The sequence below is a fragment of the Osmia bicornis genome, chromosome 10, assembly GCF_907164935.1.
Source record: "Osmia bicornis bicornis chromosome 10, iOsmBic2.1, whole genome shotgun sequence".
Classification (NCBI taxonomy): domain Eukaryota; kingdom Metazoa; phylum Arthropoda; class Insecta; order Hymenoptera; family Megachilidae; genus Osmia; species Osmia bicornis.
The window spans coordinates 1,215,714-1,240,613 of NC_060225.1; the positions used below are offsets into that span (position 1 = coordinate 1,215,714).

A 24,900-nucleotide genomic window follows, 5' to 3' on the forward strand; every position below is an offset into this window, starting at 1 on the left:
TTACCATAGTACCCAGCTTGATAGAAGAAGATATTTTACCACCAGGACGCTAGATAATCTTTTACACAGGCTGTCCCAAAATTAGGGTAAGACCCGTGAAGGGATGATTGTTGAGGTCATTCTAAACAACTTTTTCCTTTGCCAAGATGTTGGTTAAGGCTTCGTTTTCGAGTTATTAACGACAAACACTGACCAATCAGAGCGCGCCTTTAGCGCAAGCCGAACCGCAAGGTAGGTATGCTCTGCATTCAAACCGTGGTCGTGATCAAGTGCATTGGCACCACGTCGGTATAATAGGATTCGTTGAGAAGAAGTTGTATCGAATAATGAATAAAATAAAAAGAAAAGAATAATATATGTCGGAGCGTTCATTACAAAATATTTATAAAACGTGTCCGATATGGGCCAACCGAAATTTCGTTCCAAGAAGTAGATAACGTCAAAATGTTTGGAAAGAAGGGACGTCGCCCTTGCCTCAATAAAACAGTCGTCAACGGACCGCGGTCGCGATCGGTCGAACGGTTTTCATTTTTTTACCACGTAGTCGGTTTCCAGTAGTGCCTTTCCGCGATTACGTTAGTTTTCTACCAAAAACATCAACGCGCCCGGGGCCCTGCTGGTCACTGATTACAAACCCAAGGCCCTCCCGGCAACAATCAAAACATCAACGCGCCCGGGGCCCTGCTGGTCACTGATTACAAACCCAAGGCCCTCCCGGCAACAATCAAAACATCAACGCGCCCGGGGCCCTGCTGGTCACTGATTACAAACCCAAGGCTCTACCGGCAATCAAAAACGTTATCTAACGTCTCTGACGACGTCTGAACGTCTCCCTGTGCAGGGGATCCAACGGAACCTGGTTTCTATATCATCATACGCGGCACACTCACACACACACACAATATCAAATTCATATAATCAAGATTCAAGGGTTTTTTACGCCTTCGGGCTTTTTCTCTTGCATATCACGAAATAAACTCTTTATTCAACACTATACTAATCTCGATTGATTGATATTATTCAATAATTACGATCCTTTCCTGAATCATCACCCGGGCTTATCGCTCTCAAGTGTTTAGTAAACTCGAGATCTAAAATCAAAGGGGGAAACGAATTTAAAACAGCGGACGTCGAGAGGACCAGCATTCTTGTTCGAGCCTTGGACGAAGCAAGATCAAGTCAAAATTCTAATTTCAAAAAGATTCTTATTCATCGAAAAGATTGGAACCGTTTCATGTTGAAGGGTTTCGATCGTACAATATAGGATTATCCAAATTGAGTGTCACATCTTCAAATTGAAATAAAACGCAAAGTATTTGATTTTTGTATGGTTATTTTATTTTAATGCAAAGTCTATTTTATGACATTAATTATATGAAAAACAATATCATTCAACGGTTCTTCTCCGCTTTGTTTCGAGAGCTTGATACGTTTGACCTTTAATGAACGAGTAATTTTTCACGAGGAGGAGACATCAATTGCCACCAAGATCGGGTGATTTAACAACATTAGACCTTTTTTATGGGGTTTATGGAAAGTGAAGTTTACGCCAATAACACTGTGCAACAAATTTTAACTTTTTTTTGGTATTCCCACTAGGTGATTCTTGTAGTGTTTTGTACGCTGATTACGAATCTGCAAACCGTTTTGCTCCTATACGTACAGTTTTTGAGAAATTTGATTTTGAAAAAAAAAACATTTTTCAGATTTAAACAAATTTTCTGATGTAATTATAAAAGATATTGAAATTTTATTTACACTAAAAGATTCTGTAGACGTTCCTGAATACAGCGATACCTTTAATACATTATAATTGTTTAAGTATGTTTAAACGATCATTGAACGTGGAGGGCCCCGACTTGGCACCAATTTTTTAGAATATTTTTCAATTTATCTGAAAAAGTAGAGGTCCAGCGTAAAATCGAATTATACCATGCCATAGAGCAGATTTTTATCTTGAAAAACCATCCGGAGAATATTGCAACATTGATTTTTTTGTCAAGCTAGAAAGCGAAATAGCTTCGCGGAAGACGAAGTACCGGCAGTGGTGCTCTGCGTCAGGTCAGTTGCTCGGTCTCCCGCCGCCTATATTACCGCTGCGCGCTGTAAACCGCGACAGACACGGCTAATAGTAGCGCGTTGACATTACCGGTAAAAAGGAACCTAATAAGGGGGTAGGCACGGCACGTGACCTCTTCGATTCGGGACGTCGGTATTACAGCAGTTTTTTCGTTGGGCCTGGTGGAGCCACTAGCGTGTTCTGTTACGAACTTGAAAGAACTAATTCTCAGCTGGCGTACGGGCCATTCCACGCAAAGTGATCACACTTTTTCCCGCATGGTCTTGAATTTTTGTTAAATTTTGTAGGCTTGTAGAACCCAATGTACGAAAAAAAAATCGATGCTCCGTTCCTCGATGTTAGTTAAACTTTCCGAGTTATAAGGACTGAAAGTTTAGGGTCACTTTTTTTTTCAAAAAATCATAACTTGGAAAGTATTATAGATATCGACATGCATGAACCGGCATTTTATAGGTAAAACTTCAGAGTTTAATAAAAAAATTACTACATGTGTCAACGCAATCTTCAAATTGTTGTAAATAATGTTTATAGTTTTCAAACTTGAAAATGATCCCAAGGAGGAGCACGAATCGGTCTGAAACTTTTCCTGTAGAATCTTTAAAGAGCTTTCTAAATATCCTGAAAATTTCATGATGGAACACGCAGAATTGCCGGAGTTATAAAATTTTATCGCTGCGTATGACCTGCCGGCAGACCATCACGCGCCGTCCGGTCCCCATGCGCCGCTGCACTTGGTCACCATTACTTTTCGGTCTATCCGCTTACAAATACAAATTGGAGTATATAATTGTTTCTAATACATACTTTTTTCTTAATCTGGAGGGGTGATTTTAAAGACTTTGATGTGATAGGAGATTCACCAAGAGATTTAAGGGCACTATTTAACGACGATAACGAATATTCCCTATCTATTTCTTCTACATAACTATCTGTATTTGTTCCCGAATTTGACGAATTGTTGCTTATTACTTGTTCTACATTACTTGGACCAACAACTGGTTCTTGAACTGTTGAAGACCAAACCGGCTCACTTACGTTTACGATAGGAAGATTTTGACGATTTAATCTAGATGTTCGAATTACTCGCATTCTACACATGCAGCACAAATTTTCTTCTAATATTATATTCTGATATTTTTCACGAAACGCGGTTGTAACTGAACGAAGATTTTTAGTTACATTTGAATGTCGAGGTAAACTAAATGGATTGGAACAATATCTTCGCGGCATTTTTGCTATTCACGAGTACACAATTACAATTTTAAACTAAGAAAAACAAGAAATTGAAAAGTACACAGCACAGTTATGCACAACACTGAACGCTTAACTGAAACCGCTTGTCTCGTTGCTTTCCCAAATAAAACTGAACGGTGTTCTGGAAAAGTGAACCGTCGAAGTCGTTTTGCGATACTTTTATTACCTTTTAAGGGTTTGTAGACAAACGTACCTAAAACGTGTCGACCTATTCCGTAGTTGTTAACCGATGGCTGGCTATTTGAAAAAATGTAGAGTAGCGGCGTATAGGGACCGGACGGCGCGTGATGGTCCGCCGGCAGGTCATACGCAGCGATAAAATTTTATAACTCCGGCAATTCTGCGTGTTTCATCATGAAATTTTCAGGGTATTTAGAAAACTCTTTAAATATTCTACAGGAAAAGTTTCAGACCGATTCGTGCTCCCCCTTGGGATCATTTTCAAGTTTGAAAACTATAAACATTATTTACAACAATTTGAAGATTGCGTTGACACATGTAGTAATTTTTTTATCAAACTCTGAAGTTTTACCTATAAAATGCCGGTTCATGCATGTCGATATCTATAATACGACATAAAAGTGACCCTAAATTTTCAGTTTTTATAACTCGGAAAGTTTAAACAATATCGAGGAACGGAGCATCGATTTTTTGTTCGTAAATTGGGTTCTACAAGCCTACAAAATTTAACAAAAATCCAAGACCATGCGGGAAAAAGTATGATCACTTTGCGTGGAATGGCCCGTACGCGCAACACGATCTAGGAAGGCAACAGCGCTACAAGTATTTTTACAAACACATTCAAATGCTCATCTCACCAGAGGCATCGCGACGATACGCCTGAAGAACGAAAGCGAAACATTGGCGCGTGTTTAGAATGAGATGTACGGTGATCATGCTATCCTTCTTTCAACCCAAATGATAGAATTGTTCCGCTCCGATAAATTCTGACTGACCAAACGCGTGGATTTTATATAGCGCATCGTAGCACCTCTCGCTGCTGAAAAATATATGCCTACTCTGAAGAACCGAAGGAACGTGCAATCTGAGAATTATTTTTAGAAAATGTTATTAACTTCTTTAACACGTTCGTCGCCCAGCGCGATTCGGCCGAGTTTCTCGCGGGGCCCAAATCTGACTGTCGGAGCGGCGGAACGTAAACAGAGCGATGAGCAGGAATATAAACAATGTAAAATTATCTTCTATTTATCGCAAAGAATTTTGTTTTGAAATGGGGAATGTGATAAGTTTTTTGGCTAGAGGACTACCTGGGATTTCATTGCAATTATCCCAGATCCTTTATTTAGTCGAGAAACATACTTTTCTTGAGATAGACCAGTTACTTTTTATCCTCAAAATGTTCATTAGACAGCGTAAAAGTGTAATTGAAAGTGAGCAGAGTAGTGATAACGAAGTAGTGAGTTTCAAAAGAAAAATTGTAAATAGAATTTCATCGAGTTCAAATTCCGATACTGAAGAATCATGTGCTAGTGAATCATTTACCTTGACGACGTGTTGGAAGAACTTGCTATAAACGAAGAAGAAGAACTGAACTTTATTGATGATTCATTGGACAATATACAGTGGAACGAATTCGCTAACAGGCAACAGTCATTCCCGTTCACCGGAAAAGGTGGGCTTCTGATGGATTTGCCGTCTGATGTTAGCGCAAGTGAAGTGCTTTCGCTATTCTTAGACGAAAAAGTGATAAGCCTTAGTAGTCACAGAGACTAATAGATATGCAGAGCAAAAATTGCATCTACATGAAACAACTGATCAGGCTCGACAGAACAGATGGAAATCCACCACTTCTGAAGAAATTACAAGATTTATCGGACTGATGATTTGGATGGATTTGATACAGACACCGCTCATTAGATGTTGGTCAACGGACCCTATATAGAACTTTCCATTTCCGCGCAGCAAGATGTCCCGTAATCGTTTTGAATTACTGTTAGCAAACTTACATTTTGTAAATAACGAAACGATAGAAGAGAATAACAGACTTGGAAAAGTTTTACCATTCCTAAACATATTGACAGACAATTATCAAAAAGTCTTTTCACCAGGCGAAGATATTGTAGTCGACGAGACAATGGTTCCTTGGAGGGGACGACTAATATTCAGACAATATATACCAACGAAATCGCACAAGTATGGAATAAAACTTTTCAAACTGTGCTCCACTGAAGGATATACATGGTCTGCAAAAGTATATTCTGGACGAGATACCAGCGGAAGAAGGCAAGTTGGCATAGCCGAAAACGTCTGCATTGAACATGCAGATAAATTACTAAATGAAGGACGGACTTTGTTTGTCGACAACTTTTACACTAGTTACGAATTAGTAATCAAATTTTTAAAATTCAAGACGCATGTCGTTGGAACTGTATGGCATAACAAAAAATTTATGCCACGTTTTGTAATGTCGTACCCATTGAGGAAAGGTGAAATGATATCACGAGAAGATGACAACGGTATTGTGGTGCTGAAATGGAGGGATGTTCGCGATGTTAGGATGTTATCAACAAAACATGTACCTATTATGATTTCAAGCTCGAATTCTGCTCACCGTGGTCGTCCTCCGAAACAGAAACCTCTGGCGATACTGGCATATAATAACGGGAAAACTGGCATCGACAGAAGTGATCAGATGGTGTCATATGCCACAACGATACGAAAAAGTATCAAGTGGTATCGAAAATTAGCGCTACATTTGCTTTTAGGAACAAGTATAGTAAATGCTCACATCGTGTATCAGAGAGCCACAAATAAAAAAATAGAAATTAGAAAATTTCGGGAACTTCTCGTTACCGAATGGTTATCCTCGGAAAATGCTATGCCTGACAATAATAGAAATAAAACGAGGAGGAACGTGTCCCACCACTTAGAGATTCGTAGGAATCAGTAGGGCAACCCTATAAGAAGGATGTGCGCCCTATGTTACCAAAAGAAGAGGCAAACCACCGAGCGCCAAGAAACGAGAAAAAATGTTTAAAAAACCACGACATATTGTTCCAAGTGTCCAAAATCACCTCAAATGTGTTTAGAGTGTTTTAATGAAAACCATGCGACATAGTATAATGTAATATATTATCTTATACAAATTAATAAAAAGTATAGTATAATGTGTATATTTTTACTATTTTTATGTTGTACATCCTATATTTACATTTTAGTGTTTATTCCATTAAATTCCTTTTAAAAATCCAACTAAAAATCCTATTAAATTCAACAAGAAAAGCGTCACCCATATTTGGGTGCCGGGGACCCCATGGGAGCATACCCGTCACCCAGATATGGGTGAAGTGGCGACGAACGTGTTAAATATATGTTTTTTAATTAATAAATGTATACAGGATACGTCATGCAATTGGAACGGGTTATATCTTGAATTTGGTAAGAGATAGGAAAAAGTTGTTTATGTAAAAGTTCAATGGTATGATAATGTCTATTTTTCTGTGATTTCATTTTTTTCGTGAATGCAACGATGCACTCAAAAAATGCAAATCCACTTTTTATTTAAATGGAATTGCATTTTTTTTTTACTTGTGTCAACTCCTTGAAACATTCTGCATATAAAAGTACTATGGTACTACAGGATTGCCGCGTAATAAGCAACACGCTCGGGTCTGGCTTGTTGCTTATTGCGGATCAGGCAGGCTATTCGGCTCGACTTTGTTCTCGAAACGGGACGATAGAGAACATGAGAAACGAGTGAGAGATCCGAGGTAGCGGCAAATCATAAAATGATCGGCCGAGCAAGGATGTTATTTTTTGAACAAGGATAGAATATAGCATGCCCTCTCATTCTCGCACTATGTATTTCGCTTATTTCAAGGCAAATATGCTAAACTAAGAAAGCATTATATATATTCCATCTTTCTTCTACTAACCGATGTCACTGCTCAGTCGAGCGCGACAATTTATTACCCACAACATCGGCTTCTCGTTTTCACGGACCTCTCACTCATTTCTCGGACCTCTCACTTTGCGGGCGACATTAAACGAAAAGGTGGGGATAGAGATTTGCTTATTTCGAACCAGAAAACTGTTGCTTATTACGGATCAATGCTGTACAATTAGAACTAATAAATGGAGGGACCTCGCGTCTATGCAGTAAAAGCTGGATACAGTAAAATCTGGATAAATGCAACGAAAGAATGCTTGGATAAGTGCAACATCGCTATCCCCTCCACTTGGGGGGATCCCCCTAGGCGAACCGAGCCGCTCGACGAGGAAACCGTGTAATATGATCCGACCGTAATATCGGCGTGACTAATACTAGTTGAACGAGAAAACTTTTTTATTTTTAACTTTTTCTTAATGAAACTTTTACTAACGCATTTGTGAGATTTTTCTGAATTGACACCACGACTGAATATAAATGATGTCGGCTGAATACAAAAGATGTGTACGGACTCAGAATCGGCATGTCGGCTGAATAGAAAACATGTGTACGGACACAGAATCGGCATGTCGGCTGAATACAAAACATGTGTACGGACGCAGAATCGACACCTCGCTTGGATAAATGCAACCACTGGGTCCCAATCTTGGTTGCATTTATCCAGGTTTTACTATATATGCAACAGAGATTGGGACCCAGACGTTGCATATATCCAGCCGAGGTGTCGAATCTCGGATTACACGCGACGACCAGCCAAGCGTGAACGTAGAAAGGAACAGACAGTCGATGAGAGAGAGAGGTCCAATGATCAAAGGAAAGAGCCGAAACGTATCGGTGTGACTAATGCTAATTCAATTATAAAACTTTTTTATTTTTGACTTTTTTTTACTGAAACTGTTACTGGCGCGTTGATGAAATTTTTTTGATTAAAATGATACCAAACACAATAAACTTTGAACGGGGCGAGGCGAGGTTTGTTATGGGGCGCTGTCAAAAATCCAGGCGGGCGACATGCGACAGTCAAAACTCAGCGAAAAAGGGCAACATTCTCAACATTCAGAATGGGAGAAGGACAGCATGACTGTGCGTCTCACTCAGCGTTCGGGCGTTGTTGCCTTCTTCGCTTGCCTTCGCAGCACAGTTCGAGTGACGTAATCAAGCTGACGCTTGATTCTGGCTACGATTCCAGATCGGCAGCCTTTTTAGTTTGTCGCCACCTTATAACTACTAGCTGAACTAAATTTGTCTCGTGACTTGCTCTGTATTATCTTGATAATGGCGGAACTCGTCTGTGGAAATGCTTTCACGGGAATACATTTCTCATCCTTATATGAGAAGATTTTTATCTAAATAGGGGTTCATTCGAAAGAGGAAGGTTTAATGTAGGGCGGTCTGGTCACCGTTTGAGTCACAGAACTGTTTTAGTGAACTAAAAAATACTTGAAATCTGTAGATGTATTTTGTCGATTTTTCCTCTACTTTGGACACTCATATTATCGATATCAACACAATCTCGCTGAACCATGACCAGACCGCCCTACATTGGACCTTCCTCTTTCGAATGAGCCTCCACCCAGCCCCAAATCTTCTCATATAAGGACGAAAAGTGTATTCCCGTAAACCCTTTTTTAGGCCCATTTTTGCCGGTAACGACACCTCGCTGCATTACCCGTGTCTACCCCCTTAAGGGGTTCACGGGAATCGGTTTTTCGTCCTTATATGAGAACATTTTAAGCTGGGAGAGGGTTCATTGAAAAGAGAAAGGTTCAGCGCATACCGCTAAACTCATGTTTCAGTGGAATTATGTTGATGGTTAGTAATATAAGCGTCCAAAGTAGAGGAAAAAATCGACAAAATGCAGTTGCAGAATCGAAGCATTTTTAGGGCAATAAAAGAGTGCTGTGATTGAAATCATGAGTTTAGCGGTCTAGCCACAACCCTTACCTGCAAATTAAAATCTATTTTGTCTTCATTCGATTTTACGCTGGACCTCTACTTTTTTAGATAAATCGAAAAATATTCTAAAAATTTGGTGCCAAATCGAGGCCCTCCACGTTCAATAATCGTTTAATACGTTGAGTGCTACGCCGGTCCCTAGGGATCGGCAGTGGACTTTCCGTTCAGCCGGCGCCGGTCCCTGGGGACCGGCAATCGATTTTTCGTTTAAGCGGCGTGGATTCTCGGCATCAAGTGCTCACGCGCTTGGGCGACACCGAGCCGAGCGCTGCCGGCTGAGCGGAAAGTCTAGCGAAATCGGCACCGCACTCAACGTGTTAAACATACTTAATCATTTATAATCTAAGGATATACGCAGAGGCCGCGAACTCACGAGCCCCTGCGGGCCCGCAACCGTACCACCGCCGACTGGCGCCTAGTGCCGACGCCGGCACCAGGTGGCGACCGCGCGGATCGCGAACCCGCGAGGCAAACGGCCTCGCCAGGATTGATATACCGCGGCGCGAGCCGACTAAAGCCAGATCGGTTCTCCGAGCGTATCTCACTGAGTCCGCCATAGCGAGACTGATCCTTATTTTTGGAATACCTTACACTCTCTCCTCCAGCAGTGTTCGGCGACGAGATGCGTTTGCGACCGCCGCCGAAAGCATCACTGTTCCGCCAGCCACTGTCGGGGATACCCCAGACGGCTTCCTGACCGCCGGGCCGGACCATACGCTCGCCGGGTGTCCGTTCGCCCCAGATGTGATATCGACTCCGCAACTGCCTAGCACTCCTGCTATCACACCGAATCGCCGGACCGTGACCGCGCCGAACCGCGCCGCACCATCGACCGTAGGTATAAGCCGTAACCGTAGTTATAAGCCGTAGGTATAAGCCGTTAGAGATAAGTACGATTAAACTGAGAGGAAGCTCAGGGCCGTAGGTTAAGTATCCTGTATATCTTGTAAATATAGACACGTAGAATAAAGCCTTTCGTTTCTACACACACACTCGCCTCACTTATTCTCGAGTCCCCCGGCCAACTGACTGAGTCGGCACCCACCGCACAGTGGTCCCAAATCGCAAAATCCTGGCCAAAACCTCGAAAATGAACTTTTAGTTGGGACTATTTTAATAGGTGGGTTGTGTACTCGAATAGTGTGTCTACAAGAAAACCAAGGAGTAAAGGTTTTATTACTTATACCTGGAAAATGGTGAGCGTTCAATTACCGCGTTCATTCGTCACGCAGTTTTCGTACAGTGAAGTGCTGTGTGCACGAGCATAGTGATAAGTGAATAATTTTAAACAGACTTAATTAATTTGAATTCTACAAAATGGATGCTGTTCCTGGAAGTAAGTAGAATGTTTATTTGTACTAGTATATTTAAAATAGTTAACGATAACGCTGTATAATAAGGAAATGTATTACAAATAATAAAAGGTAAAACTTCACGCGCGAATGTTAAAGATGTAAACTAAAAGTTGCATATTACGCAATATTACGCTAAAATTCTTGTTCAGGCTTGTAGTTGATACTTTCATCTTACAGTATTTGCAAAAATTAGCTGCCACTAACTGCCACCCGGATCGTATGGCTATTTTTTATAATGCAGGGTAGGCGCGTTACTGTATGTATGGTTTTGTATGGACTTATTATTAGACTTAAAGAATTTTCTTTCAACTAATGCATAAATTAGGGTCTTCTACGCGCAATTGTATATTTTTTAATGAACCAGTTGATTTAATTCATTATTGACTATAGAAATGCATTAAACTAATTAGATGAAAAAAATTATTTATTTTGAAGATAATTAACCCCTTCCCGTACTTTAACGAGTCTGACTCGTGATGAAGATTTTGGCCCAAACATGAATATCACGAGTCTGACTCGTGAGCAGATAGTCGGGCGAAACATGAATATCACGAGTCAGACTCGCGAACAGACTTGTGAGTTCAACAGTGGTAACGCGTAAAAATGCCTATATATCAGATATCAAAGCTCTTTACATTTCGGCACGTATTGCGACTGTTCTCGAGCGTCTTGTCTGTTTAGCGCGCTTTGACGACTACCGCTTGGGCCCGAGTTTCGTCAAGCTAAATGGCACGGGAAGGGGTTAATAAAGCTTAAGAATTTTTAACTGAAACATTTGTTCGTATTTCTCATGTAAAAGCACCGAAAATCATAAAATATCGTGAAGATCCTGCTGCAAGCTGTAAAATGTGCCTTATACCTGACCTGCATTATAACAGACACTAAGCTCTAAACTGATTTGTTTACAGGATCTTCTGATAGCGAAATACGTTTCACCAGGAAAGAAATTTATTTCATGGTGAAAGCCTACATACGTAGCCCACTAAGGGTTATTCTTGAGCATTTAGAGGAGCAGCTGGCCGATAAAACTGGACACTCTATTCGGATAGTTGAAAATGAAATGAAATCAGCGTTATCAAGTCTGTTTCATGTAATGAGGAAGAAATGGGACGAAGTAAAACGAACCGAAGACAAATTTTTAAAAAATTTTGAGGAATGGCTCAACGTTTCGGTAGCGTTCCGCATACCTGCAATTTCGGAAAATTCAGAAAGTAAAAGCGGTCGACCTTCTTTAGAATTTACCACCTCAAGCGAAAGGTCAAAACGAAGAAAAACAGCGGAGATTCGAAAAAATTTTTCTCCCGAAGAATTGTCTTATGCCACACATATGAGTCTTCGAAATGCAGGAAAACTAGATGCTTCAGAAGTTATAAAAGATATAACTTCAACGAGTCCGTCGAGAGCTAAAGCTTACAGAAGATCTGTACAGAAAGTTGCTGAAACAACATTGTCAGGTGATGCTGCTATATCATTGGTAATTGAGAACAAATTATCCAAGAGACAATATTTAGGATTGCGGACTACAAGCAAGGCAAATAACTGCAATTTATATCCGCCATATAAAATGGTATTAGAAGCGAAGCGAAGATGTTATCCATCCGCAATGGATATTACAATAACAGAATTTAGTGCAGAGGTAAAACTGCAAGCTTTATTAGACCATTCAGTTCAACGAATCTTGTTACTACAAAATAGCGTTATTAAAAACTTGGCCCCATCACAACTACGACACATGACTTTTATCAGCAAGTGGGGTTGTGATGGAAGTTCCCAGCAAAGTATGTATAAGCAATTATTTACTGTTGATGGAAAATCCGATTCAGAGATTTTTTTAACATCATTTGTGCCCCTGCAACTTCTATCTGAATCAGGAATTATTGTGTGGAAGAATTCAAAGCCATCATCCCCTCGTTTTTGTAGGCCCATCAAAATTCAATTTCTTCATGAAACTACGGAAACAACTATAACCGAGACAACATATATTCAAAAACAAATCGAAGAACTTGTTCCCTTCGGTACAATTATAGATGGGAAAGAAATTTCAATCTCATACAAACTTGCACTAACGATGATCGATGGTAAGATATGCAACGCGATTTCATCCACCTTGTCCACTCAACGCTGTTATTTGTGCGGAGCAACAGCAAAACAGTTTAACAACATTAATAAGATGCTGCAACAAAATATTAATGAAGATCATCTCCGTTTCGGATTGTCCACGCTACACGCGTGGATACGCTTTTTTGAATGTTGTCTGCACTTATCATACAAACTACCAATAAAGAAATGGCAGGCCCGCAGCACCGAAGAAAAGCAAATAATAAAAGACCGTAAAGAATTAATTCAACGAGGTTTTCAGTTACAATTAGGGTTACTAGTAGACCGTCCGAAATCTGGGTTTGGTAGCACTAATGATGGGAATACGGCTCGTCGTTTCTTTGAAAATTACGCAACATCTTCTTCAATAACTGGAGTTGATGAAGATTTAATTAAAAGCTTTTTCACAATACTGCAAGTTATTTCAAGCGACTGCGAAATAAATTTATACGAATTTAAAAAATATGCTGTTGAAGTAGCAACAAAATTTGTAAAATTGTATCCGTGGTACTACATGCCAACATCGGTACATAAAATTTTAATTCACGGTCCAGAAATAATAAGTTCGGCATTGTTACCGATTGGACAAATGTCTGAAGAAGCTCAAGAGCATTCACATAAATACATAAAAAGCTTTCGGAAAGATTTTTCACGGAAATGTTCTCGTGTAAAAACGATGGAAGATGTATTCTTGCGGCTCTTAGTGTCATCAGACCCATATATTTCGACATTGAAGGGACAACCAAAAAGGAAGCTAAAGAAATTGACACCAGAAGCTTTAAAACTTTTAATTCTACCAGCTTCCACTGAAGAAAGTACCGATAATGACACTGACACTTCAGATGATTCTATATAATATTTCTTTCGATTTTTACATTTTTTATTTACTACTGTGAATATTTAATTTAATAAATGCAATATAACTTGTGACTTAAGTATTTTCATTCACAAATGCCACATAATTCCATCACGGGTTACCATTTTGGATCGACTATTCAAAAACTACAATTTTATAATTTTAGACTTTTACAATTTTATAATTTTTGGTGTTTATTTAGAATATTTGGAGTTTTAATCCTGATTTAGCGATTCAAAAACACCATTATACTCATTTTCGAGAAGAACATACAATTTTTCAATATACACATCGCTCATTTGGATTCGCCATTTTGTTTTTTAAAACTTTCACTTCTGATTTGTGATCTATAACACTAAATACTCCTATACAGCAAGTTTCAGCCGATTCTAACATTTTTTTCGTACACATGCTCACTATATAGGATCCACCATTTTGTTTTTTACAATTTTGATTTTTGATTTGTAATCACCGACCTCGAAAACCCCTAGGTACGAATTTTCATTTAAATTGAAGAACTCCTTCATATTTTGGCCAGGATTTTGCGATTTGGGACCACTGTGCACCGGCGGGGATAAACCGTCACAATAATGTATTAAAGATAGGTATCGTTGTATTCAGGAAAGTCTACAGAATCTTTTAGTGTAAATAGAATTTCAATATCTTTTATAGAAAATTTGTTTAAATCTGAAAAATATGTTTTTTTTTCAAAATCAAAGTTCTCAAAACCTGTACGTATAGGAGCAAAACGGTTGACAGAGTCGTAATTAGCGTGCAAAACAGTATGAGAATCACCTAGTGGGAATCGGAACATAAATCCACTATTGCACAGTGTAAACCAAAGACTATTGACAAGCTGACCGAAATCATTACATATATGAAAATATAACGAAAAATTGGGTGAAACGCATCAAGCTCATAAAAAAAGCCGAGAAGGGCATTTGAATAATATTGTCTTTGGTAATTAACGTCATACAATAGACTTTATGTTAAAATAAAGAAACCATACAAAAGTCACATACTTCCCGTTTTATTTCAATTTGAAGACGTGACACTAAATTTAGATAACCCTATAGTATCGAATTATTGATTGCTCATGAACAACGAATAAAGTAATGAATCATTGTTCATGTAGAATGAATAAATCGAATTGATCCAACACTTTTATTAGTTGTTTGATATGAATTAAAAAAAATGTTTTGTACTCAATAAACATGTTTTTGAAAAAATTCAAAAATAATGTATGTGAAACTTACTCATTCGTCTGTAAATGACCCAGTTGCAATGAAAATGGTGTGCTGTCATTGGATCATTACGCCGATCCTGAGCATTCGAGAAGGGAATACGGTATGCAGAACAGCTGATCTCCAGACGAGATCATGGAACTCACTCAACCGCACGGTCACTATCACTTTTCACAGAATTCCAATATGTGGTCCGAAAGAATTTAATTCTTTCAAGTTAATAAACATTTTGGCTGCACTTTGTCTCAGAGGTCCAACAGTTTTTGGTTAAAAATGATCAAATCTTGTAGTTTTTGATCTGATAAGTCCGGAAATGTAAGTTAAAAGTTTAGGAAACCAATAGTTTAAAAGATACGAGTACATAAAAATGTGTGTACTTGGCGTACTTTGACAGGTTAGTACGACGCCATATTGCCTCTACCCATTCTCTGATTGGTTCGCACAGATGACCGTTCAATTCCCGCTTCCGTTATTTAAAATAAATTCGAAGTCTTTATTTGTTTCAGGTTTCATTTGTAAGTGAGGTATTCATTTTCACTGTTAAGCATTGTGTAGCGTCTTATAGCAAGCGACTTCATTTACTTTCTGTGTTTTCTGTTATTTAAGCATTGTTTATCCGTATTTTTTTTGTATTATTTTCATATTTTATTTTTGTTTAATTTTCTGTTTTTTCTTTATATTTTATTTTATACATACATTTAGAAAATGAATAGGGTTATAATGAATAGGTATATAATTTATGCAGGTATTTGAAGTTTTTAATTTTCTGTATTGTTTTTTCATATTTTGTGTTTTTTTTTAATTTGTGGGGATGTTCATCAATTTTTTTTAATATGATTTATGCAGCTTGCCCGCTTCAAAAGAATCGGCTGTTGCATGGGCCCAAGATGAAGGACTGTTAAGGTCCACGAAGAATTGTCCTGACCATCGAAGGCCCGTGCGACTACAGGCAGCAGGAGAACACGAACTTGGCCGTTTTCGTTGTCCTGTTGGTCGCCATAGCTGTAAACAGTACGCGGCAACAGACGATTCTTTTTTCCACGATGTCCATTTGCCAAAAGCAATAAAGTAAGTTCGTAAATGATTAAATTGTTCATTTCGATTTCATTTTTAATCGTGTCATTAACATATGTTTGTTTTTTTTAGATTAATGTATTACTTTGCGCGAGACTTTTCCTACGAGGATACTGTGAATGAGGTATCCTATGTAGGAGCTGTTATGTCGCGAGCATGATACGGCGCGCGACGTACAAAACATAAAAAGAAAAGAAATTAAATTGATGTTTATATTGTATTATTATTTCTTTTACTTTCTGAGTGATTAATACGCGGTTGAGAACGGTATTATCGCTGCCACCAGTCCTAATCGTGCTCGACGATGTTAGGTCGGTAACGATTGGAACAATTTAAAAAGAATCGATAAATTTAAAGTTAGATTCTGGAGTTATTTATTGAGTCCGTCAATGCTCTGGTCCCATACGGGCCCCTCGTGTGAATTCATGCAAGAAGGTAGGCATGTTAATAAAGGAAATGAAAAGCGTGTTTGAATGCAAATTATTAAAAGTTGAATATAGGTAAGATGTGTATAATTCCGAGTAAAATAATTACAACAAAATGGTTGGATTAACAAAATGTGCGAGCTGTATGAAATATATGGATAAAGAAAAATTATAATATGTTAGAACGGATATGAAATCAGAACGAAATATGTGTAGTATAAATGTAATGAACTTCTAGCAGAAACTGACAGGAAAAACGATATTATTATTATTAGAAATCGTGATTCGAATTTCGGTGTTTTATCTCATTTTAACGATCGGAAAAGAAGACGGTCCCAGTTGGATACTTCCAAGACTAACAGTCTCGTGGGCCGTCTTCGCGCGCGTGTAAACGGAAAATTTTTATATTTCTTTGTTACCCCGAACTTTGCGTTAAGAACGGAACGATCTAGTGGGATACTTCCACGACTAGCAGTCTCGTAGATCGCCGTTTTGCCCTCACTCGACACCAGATTCGTTGTGTTAATAAAGATATAGAATGTGCAACTCACCAATTCGATGTAATATATATCATACTATTATATAAAGAGACAGCGTTTGTTTGTATGTACAGAAAAATTTCAAAAACTACTTACCCGATTGATACCAAATTTTAACAGTAGCTTCCTTGCCTTCACTGGAGTGACATAGGCTATATTATTTTAATAAACTGTGGAAACTATCACATTGAATTCTACCTATCCGTCTGCGATCGTGACAACGTACGCGTTATGTAGTATGGGGTCGCCGCTTTTCTACTGTTTCTGCAGGCAGCAATACCTACTTTTCTGAAATACTAGTATATAATATTTCAATGGGTTTCGTATACGAAAAAGCTGTGGTGATGGTCTAGAAATCTGGAAAATCGAAGAGAGAATGAGAACTGGATGCACACGCACTACGCGTTCGCGTTTGAGCCTTCGTTAAGCCGGGTATCCACCAGTATCAAACGCCCGTATCGTATCACCGTTCCAAACCCTTTTGAATAGGCAGACGTTGCCTCGTTGCATGCAACGGTATGCTGCGGCGCGGACAACATTTCTTCGTTTCTTGATATAAACGGTTAAGCAATAGGACTGGGCCACTACAGGCGAGGAGTTTCGTTTTGCTGCGTGGCGTTCCAAAGGAACGGAGGCAACGGATCCATCCGACAAAGGGTCTAGCCGTATAAGCATAGTGAATCGGCCCCAGCAACACTTTCGGTTGATATTTATACCACATAATGCTTTTTGCCTAAACAACAACTGTGTGCAATTTCAACCCCCTACCCCCTCTGATAAGGGAGATATGAGGGTAAAACTCAAAACCTTTATCATTTTTTTTCTCGGAAACTATTTAAGATATATGATCACATTAAAGTGCAAATAGTAGGTATTCATTAGCTGTATATCATATTTTTTTTTCAAAATTTTTATTCGATGATTAAGGGTTGAAAATTAATAAATAAATTTTTGAAAATGATTTTTATAAACAATCCCTTGGATGACACCCACCGAAAAAATTAAGAATAATCCTTTACTATTTAACTATTATCTGTAAAAATTTCAAGAGTGTCGGATTGGTACATCATAGTTAAAAAAAAATAAAACCAATGCAACGCCCTTTCATAAGGCAAAGCCGGCCTGAACGTTAGAGGCGCTCAACCTAACCGACCTACAGGGGAATACGTAGCGCCGACCCGCCACGTTTCTCGTACCAGAAACAGCTCTCAGAAAAGTATGAGTTCTTCTTTCCCTAAACTGTGTGTTACTTAACAGTCATTTATTTAAATAATATATTAACAATTTAAATTTTTTAATTAAGTTTTCTGGTCCTAACTTTTACGTCCGTGTTTTCACGGTGTTTCTCGTTTTAAGTACGTGGGAGCCCTAAAAAGAGCTGATTATGTTGTACGTTACAAATGGCACCCTTTGATAAATGCAACTAAGGTGTTCCTCGTTTTAAGTGTGTGGGAGCCCTGAAAAGGGCTGATTATTAAGCCCTAAAAAGAGCTGATTGTGTTATGTATTGTCAGGTTGAAGTATATGATTTAAAACAGAACACTCAAAAACTTTTTTTTAAAAAACACGCTTGTAAATAAGTTTTAATCTTCGTCGCTATTTTCATCAATAACTGGAATAATGTTAGTACATTTCCAGATAGTACTGGTACGCTATAATATAATTAACCCTTTTCAGGGCGGCCATATACTTAAAACGAGGAAAACCTTAGTTACAACTATTCACAGGTACCAGCTACAATTTAATTAAAAGTAATACGTACGTGAAAAGATAAAGACGGAAATAGTTATAGAAGTCTATGTTCTTTACAGCGTTGAATAGAATGATATTGCAGTTATACCTGTGATACCTTCTTCGACTATTAAAAGGACAACTAATGGCATCTAACACAGTGCCATTGTTCAAGACATGATATAAATCTGTGATTTAGGGCTCCCACATACTTAAAACGAGAAACACCGTAAAAACACGGACGTTAACAGTTAGGACCAGAAAACTTAATTAAAAAATTTAAATTGTTAATATATTATTTAAATAAATGACTGTTAACTAACACACAGGTTAGGGAAAGAAGAGCTCATACTTTTCTGAGAGCTGTTTCTGGTACGAGAAACGTGGCGGGTCGGCGCTACGTATTCCCCTGTAGGTCGGTTAGGTTGAGCGCCTCTAACGTTCAGGCCGGCTTTGTCTTATGAAAGGGCGTTGCATTGGTTTTATTTTTTTTTAACTATGATGTACCAATCCGACACTCTTGAAATTCTTACAGATAATAGTTAAATAGTAAAGGATTATTCTTAATTTTTTCGGTGGGTGTCATCCAAGGGATTGTTTATAAAAATCATTTTCAAAAATTTATTTATTAATTTTCAACCCTTAATCATCGAATAAACATTTTGAAAAAAAATATGATATACAGCTAATGAATACCTACTATTTGCACTCTAATGTGATCAAATATCTTAAATAGTTTGCGAGAAAAAAAATGATAAAGGTTTTCGGTTTTACCCTCATATCTCCCTTATCAGAGGGGGTAGGGGGTTGAAATTGCACACAATTATTGTTTAGGCAAAAAGCATTATGTGGTATAAATATCAACCGAAAGTGTTGCTGGGGCCGATTCACTATGCTTATACGGCTAGACCCTTTGTCGATTCTTTGCTGTTACATCGAAGGAAAGGTTCATGCGTTGGCACTTGACATAGCGTTTCGTGCCGTCACTTGGGTTTCAATTTATTTGAAATCTTGCGGTATTATTGGATTCATTTCAAAAGCGATGAAATTATTTATGAATTTAATCTAATTTAATTTAGACAAATTTTATCGTCTAAATATATTTAAACAGATCAATTATCTTCGGTGCTACGCTGTACATAAAAGAGCAATGTTAATAATCACCTGTGTGATTATTGAAAAAGGACAATGTTAATTTTCCAGAGATTTTTCCGTTGCCGAGTATCGAAAGTTCTATTAGTCTGTGATACGGAGGCGAAGGAACGGGCCGATCCGAAAATTGTCGGTTTCTTGTCGTTCAAAGGATTGGTTCGGAAACCACTTGAAACGTAAAAACAACATACCCAGGCGAAGGCCCGAAATCCTAGGTCAAGTGGAAACATGACACTTGAGGCACGAGATAATATGATTTGAAATTGGATACATCAGTGAGATAATACTAATGCAACGACTGAACTTTGTTATTTTTCATTTTTTTCTTAAAAAACTGTTACCAAGATATTTGTGACGTTTTTCTGATTAAAATGATACCAAACACGATATGGTTTGGATAATTACACTAAAGAAACAGCATGCAGCAAATCGAAACTTCTCGCCTATAGGAGTTTATTTCAAGACACGAAGAACTATTGTCCGAGCCGTAGCACGCCGTGGCATGCAACGAGGCAACGTCTGCCTATTCAAAAGGGTTCGGAACGGTGATACGATACGGGCGTTTAATACTGGTGGATACCCGGCTTTACGGTGTTACGGATTACGAAATACGATTGACAATATACGAGAAACAATGCGACGCGAAAAAGAATATTATTAATTATCGGACGATTTAAAATGAAAGAGAAAAAGATAGAAATTGAGGAGTATGAAAAGAATTTAACGTATTCGTATGAGTCCTTGACACAACAATCGCGAATTGAAACACTCCCGACATTCTGCCTCGTTACACGGAGGAACTTTGCCGGGCAATCAAATTACACGATTCCGTAGTGTTCAAAAATGTAATTTCTACCGCCTTTACGCGGACCGCGGCAGCACTCTGCAGCGCGACCGGCAGCCACCTTGGATGCACAGCACGCGCTACGTCAGCGAGAAGAAAGCCAACGGTTCTCGCTACGACGAAGCCGATTGAGCGGCCATTATCGTTCTGTTTTTCGCATACGAAGCACACGTGCAAAGTTCAGTTCAGAAATTAAGTACCATCTCAAGCTCAAATCAATCTCGAATCTCGCTCACGTGCACGCGTAGCAAAAACCGACGGCAAGCGCGAACTCGCGAGTTCATTGATTCGGTAAATCCACGAAATTAATAGAATTTCGTGGTGACCACATGTTGAACCAACACGTGGTTTTCACACAGCGCAATTTCGATCTCGATCTCCACCGCAACGCGTGTGTGAGTCCATTGTGATCAACGATCCGTGTATATAGTTGTTCGACGAACATTTTGTAAATACTGTACATACTTTGTGTCAAGATTATACGTTGTATTTGTGCAATTACGTGTACATTAATTTCTCGCCCGTCTCACTGCCAACCCCATCACCGAACCGGTTTCGAGCTCTTAATTTTCCAACGCGATTTCAAACACCGTAGACAACTCTGTCTCTACGCGAACACGGGCTCCCCGTCACGTACCTTGCGATTTTTCGACGAAGAGTGATTTGCTTCAGTCAAGCGATCGTGTCTCCGGGTTCGACCCGCGATCATGGGCCCAAAGTGGGGACATCATTTGGCAAATCAGGGTACGTGTCGAAGGGGAAGGCCCGCACGCATTGGTTTTATCTAGGCGCGTTTCCCGAGTTCTCATCCCTCCTTGACCTTCCTTCCGACTCTGTCTATCGTTGACTATCTTCCTTTTTACCCCTACAGCGCTTCATGAATTTCGTGCGTCGCAATTTCTATACCTTCTAGAATCTTCGAAATAACTTCTATTTGATTTTATTCGTTTTTCAATTAATTAATGAAGCTTTTATGAACGAAACTCTGGTGTTGATTAACGTTTTATTTATGTTATTTGTTATAATATTCGTGTAGTTAATAGTATTTGGGCTTTTTAATTCATTCGACGTATTTTATAATCGATGTTCGTTTTATTACACGCATTTTCCGGCTTCCGTGACAAGGAAAAGAATCGATGTTTTACTTTTAATTAATTTCGGGAGCATTCCATTCGCATTTTAACGCAAGTTCACGCATATCGAATATATATATATATATACGTTAACATATTCTAGGAATTTATTCCAGAATATTGCTTGTAAACGCTTGGCAGTTTTTGTTGCCTATTCGTGACAATACGCGTTTATGATCCCCGTCGACCGTTGTCTCGAACGTTCCGGTTGGACTTTACCAAAAGGTGGGACGCAGATTCGGATGGGTCATATATCATTGGAAAGCCCTTGACGAGAGGAACACCATGGTGTAGGTGGGAGGTCTTAAATATGTGACCTTGACCCGCTAAAGGTCAAAAACTAAAATGATTTCAAATATTAATATTGAGTTTACTCAAAAGCTGGGCGGCAAATCCAGATGGGTCATATGTCATTGGAAAGCCCTTGACGAGATGAACACAATGGTGTGGGTGGGAGGTCATAAATATCAGACCCTGACCCGCTAGAGGTTAAAAACTAAAATTACGTTAATTTTGTTGTGCGAGAGATTTTCGTCCAGGTAGGCCCGCTCTTGACGCTGGATTATGTTAAAAAAGCGAATGTTGCTGTGTAACGTGCAAACCACCGCAGATACAGCACCGTCACCGCCATATTTAGGTTAAGTTAGGTTAGGTTGGTTTAGGGTGTCTTTTTCGGAGATTTCTCCTCGTTAAATAAGAAAAAGAAAAAATTTAATGAATTTATATGTTTTGGGGCATTTTAGTTTTTGACATCTAGCGGGTCAAGGTCTCATATTTAAGACTTCCCACCCACACCGTTGTGTTCCTCTCGTCAAGGGCTTTCCAATGACATATGACCCATCCCGATTTAACGTCGAGCTTTTGAGTAAACTCAATATATATATTTGAAATCATCTTAGTTTTTGACCTCTAGCGGGTCAAGGTCACATATTTAAGACCTCCCACCCACACCATTGTGTTCCTTTTGTCAAGGGCTTTCCAATGACATATGACCCATCCGGATTTGAGTCCCACCTTTTGGTAAAGGTTAACCAACGTTCCTAAACGTTCGTCGACGTTTTCGAATTCTCAGTGGTTGTCACGCAAGCCCGCTTTCCATTCCCATTCAAATCGTTTCATATCATTCAAACAAATCACTTCCATTCTTTATTGCACTCATTCTCCAGTGGAAGGACCGGCTGACGCATGCTTTACAGGTATGAGAGGTATCCGCTTGTAAAATAAGGGCGAAAATCGCATTTTCTTTATTCTGCGCAGTTAAGCTGGGATTCCTCCATGTGCGTCGCACTGCTTAACCGCGCGGCGAAGGATGTTTATGATACCTCTCCTTGACCTTAACGGTTTCAAATTTCTGTACACTTCTAATACATAGTTCCAACGGCAATCGTCCCAAGGAAGACTAATTTGTATTATTTGAAAGAGCCAAATATAGCCTTCTTTGTGTTCCTCGCCTGGGATACTTCCAAGTGCGTCGCACCGACGAGGCACACAAATTAGGTATATTGGGTAGTAACTATTGAGAATAAAATAAAAGGAAAAGGTCAATTTGAATCTCAAACTCCTTTCTCGTGTTCTCGTGTGGAATACCTTCAAGTGCACGCGCACCCGACGAAGAAACACGAGATCGGAAGAGCGCGAATGAGAAACGGAAAATTTAGAAAATATAAGGCCCTTCCTTGCGTCCCTCACGTGGAATACCTTTAAGTGCTGCGCACCCGATGAGGAACGCAAAGTCGGGTTGATGAAAATTCAGCCCGGATGTAACAGAGCCGACGTGGAAAATTTGTCATCGGAGACAATTGCAACGTGGTTTCGCTATTGTCGAGAGATGATAGTGGACTACGTTTGCAAAATGCAAGCGGGCAAGCCTAAATTCGGCAGGACCAGTGAAGAAGGACTTACAATCGTTGTACAGGTAATTTAGATACTGTTTCAAAGTAACTTTGATATTATTCAATTCTTTAACTATTTAAATTCGCCTATGCGAATTTTTGTGGAGGAGGTTCTGCAAAATCAACAAAATCGATCTTATGGAATCCTTGATCGCAGCAATCAAGGAGCACTATGTTTTAAAATAAGGTAAGTGGAAGTTACCACATCATTTAAGCGAACCAATCAGAGCATGTGCGGAAACAATATGGTGTCATACTAACCTCACAAAATACGCTCAATCCGTCAGTCTTTATAACATCATATCTCACATATTATTAATTTCCTAGACTACTAAACTTATTTTTTTGTTACTTTAGACACTCCGAAGAACATGGAGCCCCCCAAGCCCTGAAACAAAGTTCAACTAACAGTTTTATTCACTGTCACGTTGCTGTTGCTATTGCACTGGGCACAAATAAAAAACATGTAATATTCCGCACTACGACGTAACGTTTTCACGACGTTACTGGTCTTCCTTTCCAACTTCAAATGGGATTGCTAGGTTTGTCCTTTTCTACGTTCTAGGTTTGTCTTTGTCCTTTTCTACGTTCGGCAATATTCAAAGGGTCGACACGAGCCTCTCTCGGTTACTCTCGGTTACCGACAATAACAGATTTATGGTCACGAATCATGACCTATTTCCGATTGTAGAAAAAAACAAAGAGCGAAACAGACCTCGCAGGCGCTCAAGCCAGTAGACCCATTTGAAGTTGACAAGAAGACCAGTAACGTCGTGCAAACGATACGAAGTACAGTAATGCTCTGCTAAATTTCACTGAAATCTGCTCGGTTAAATTTCCGCAACCCAGCCCTACTCTTCTCCCACCACTCAGCATAGCGAGCTCGGCGAAACCTGATCTCAGTAGACAAGGACAGAAAATGAATACAATGAAAAGAAAGAGAACAGACGCACATCAAATGGATGCCGCGACTGGAAAAAGTAAACATGCAGTAAAGAAAATTTTATTTTCAGTCATTTTTGTCTTACGTTTATAATTGTAGCACCAATGGATAGTTGACATTCTTCCGATTAAAATGAGTCCAAACACGATATAATTTGAACCATATTTACTGTACATGATCCATTATGATTATGTAACTCTACGTGATTTCTTATGAAATTATTAGATAACGTAAATACAATCTGATTTACGTTGTATTTGGACTCATTTCAATCAGAAGGATCTCAATAATCCAATGGTATAATTTGCATAAAAATAAGTTGAAAATGACTGACAGTGAAATTCTCGTTATTGCATGTTCACTTTTTTCACTCGCGGCATCTCTTTGAAGTGCCGTGCCTCGACCGTCGCTGCTA

At 39.0% G+C, this 24,900-nt stretch overlaps 1 protein-coding gene across 5 annotated transcripts in view; it reads right to left on the reverse strand.

Moving 5' to 3' along the window:
• Positions 1-24,900, reverse strand: part of LOC114881124 (inositol polyphosphate 5-phosphatase E) — a 69,711-nt gene that overhangs the window by 2,044 nt on the left and 42,767 nt on the right. The window lies entirely within an intron of this gene.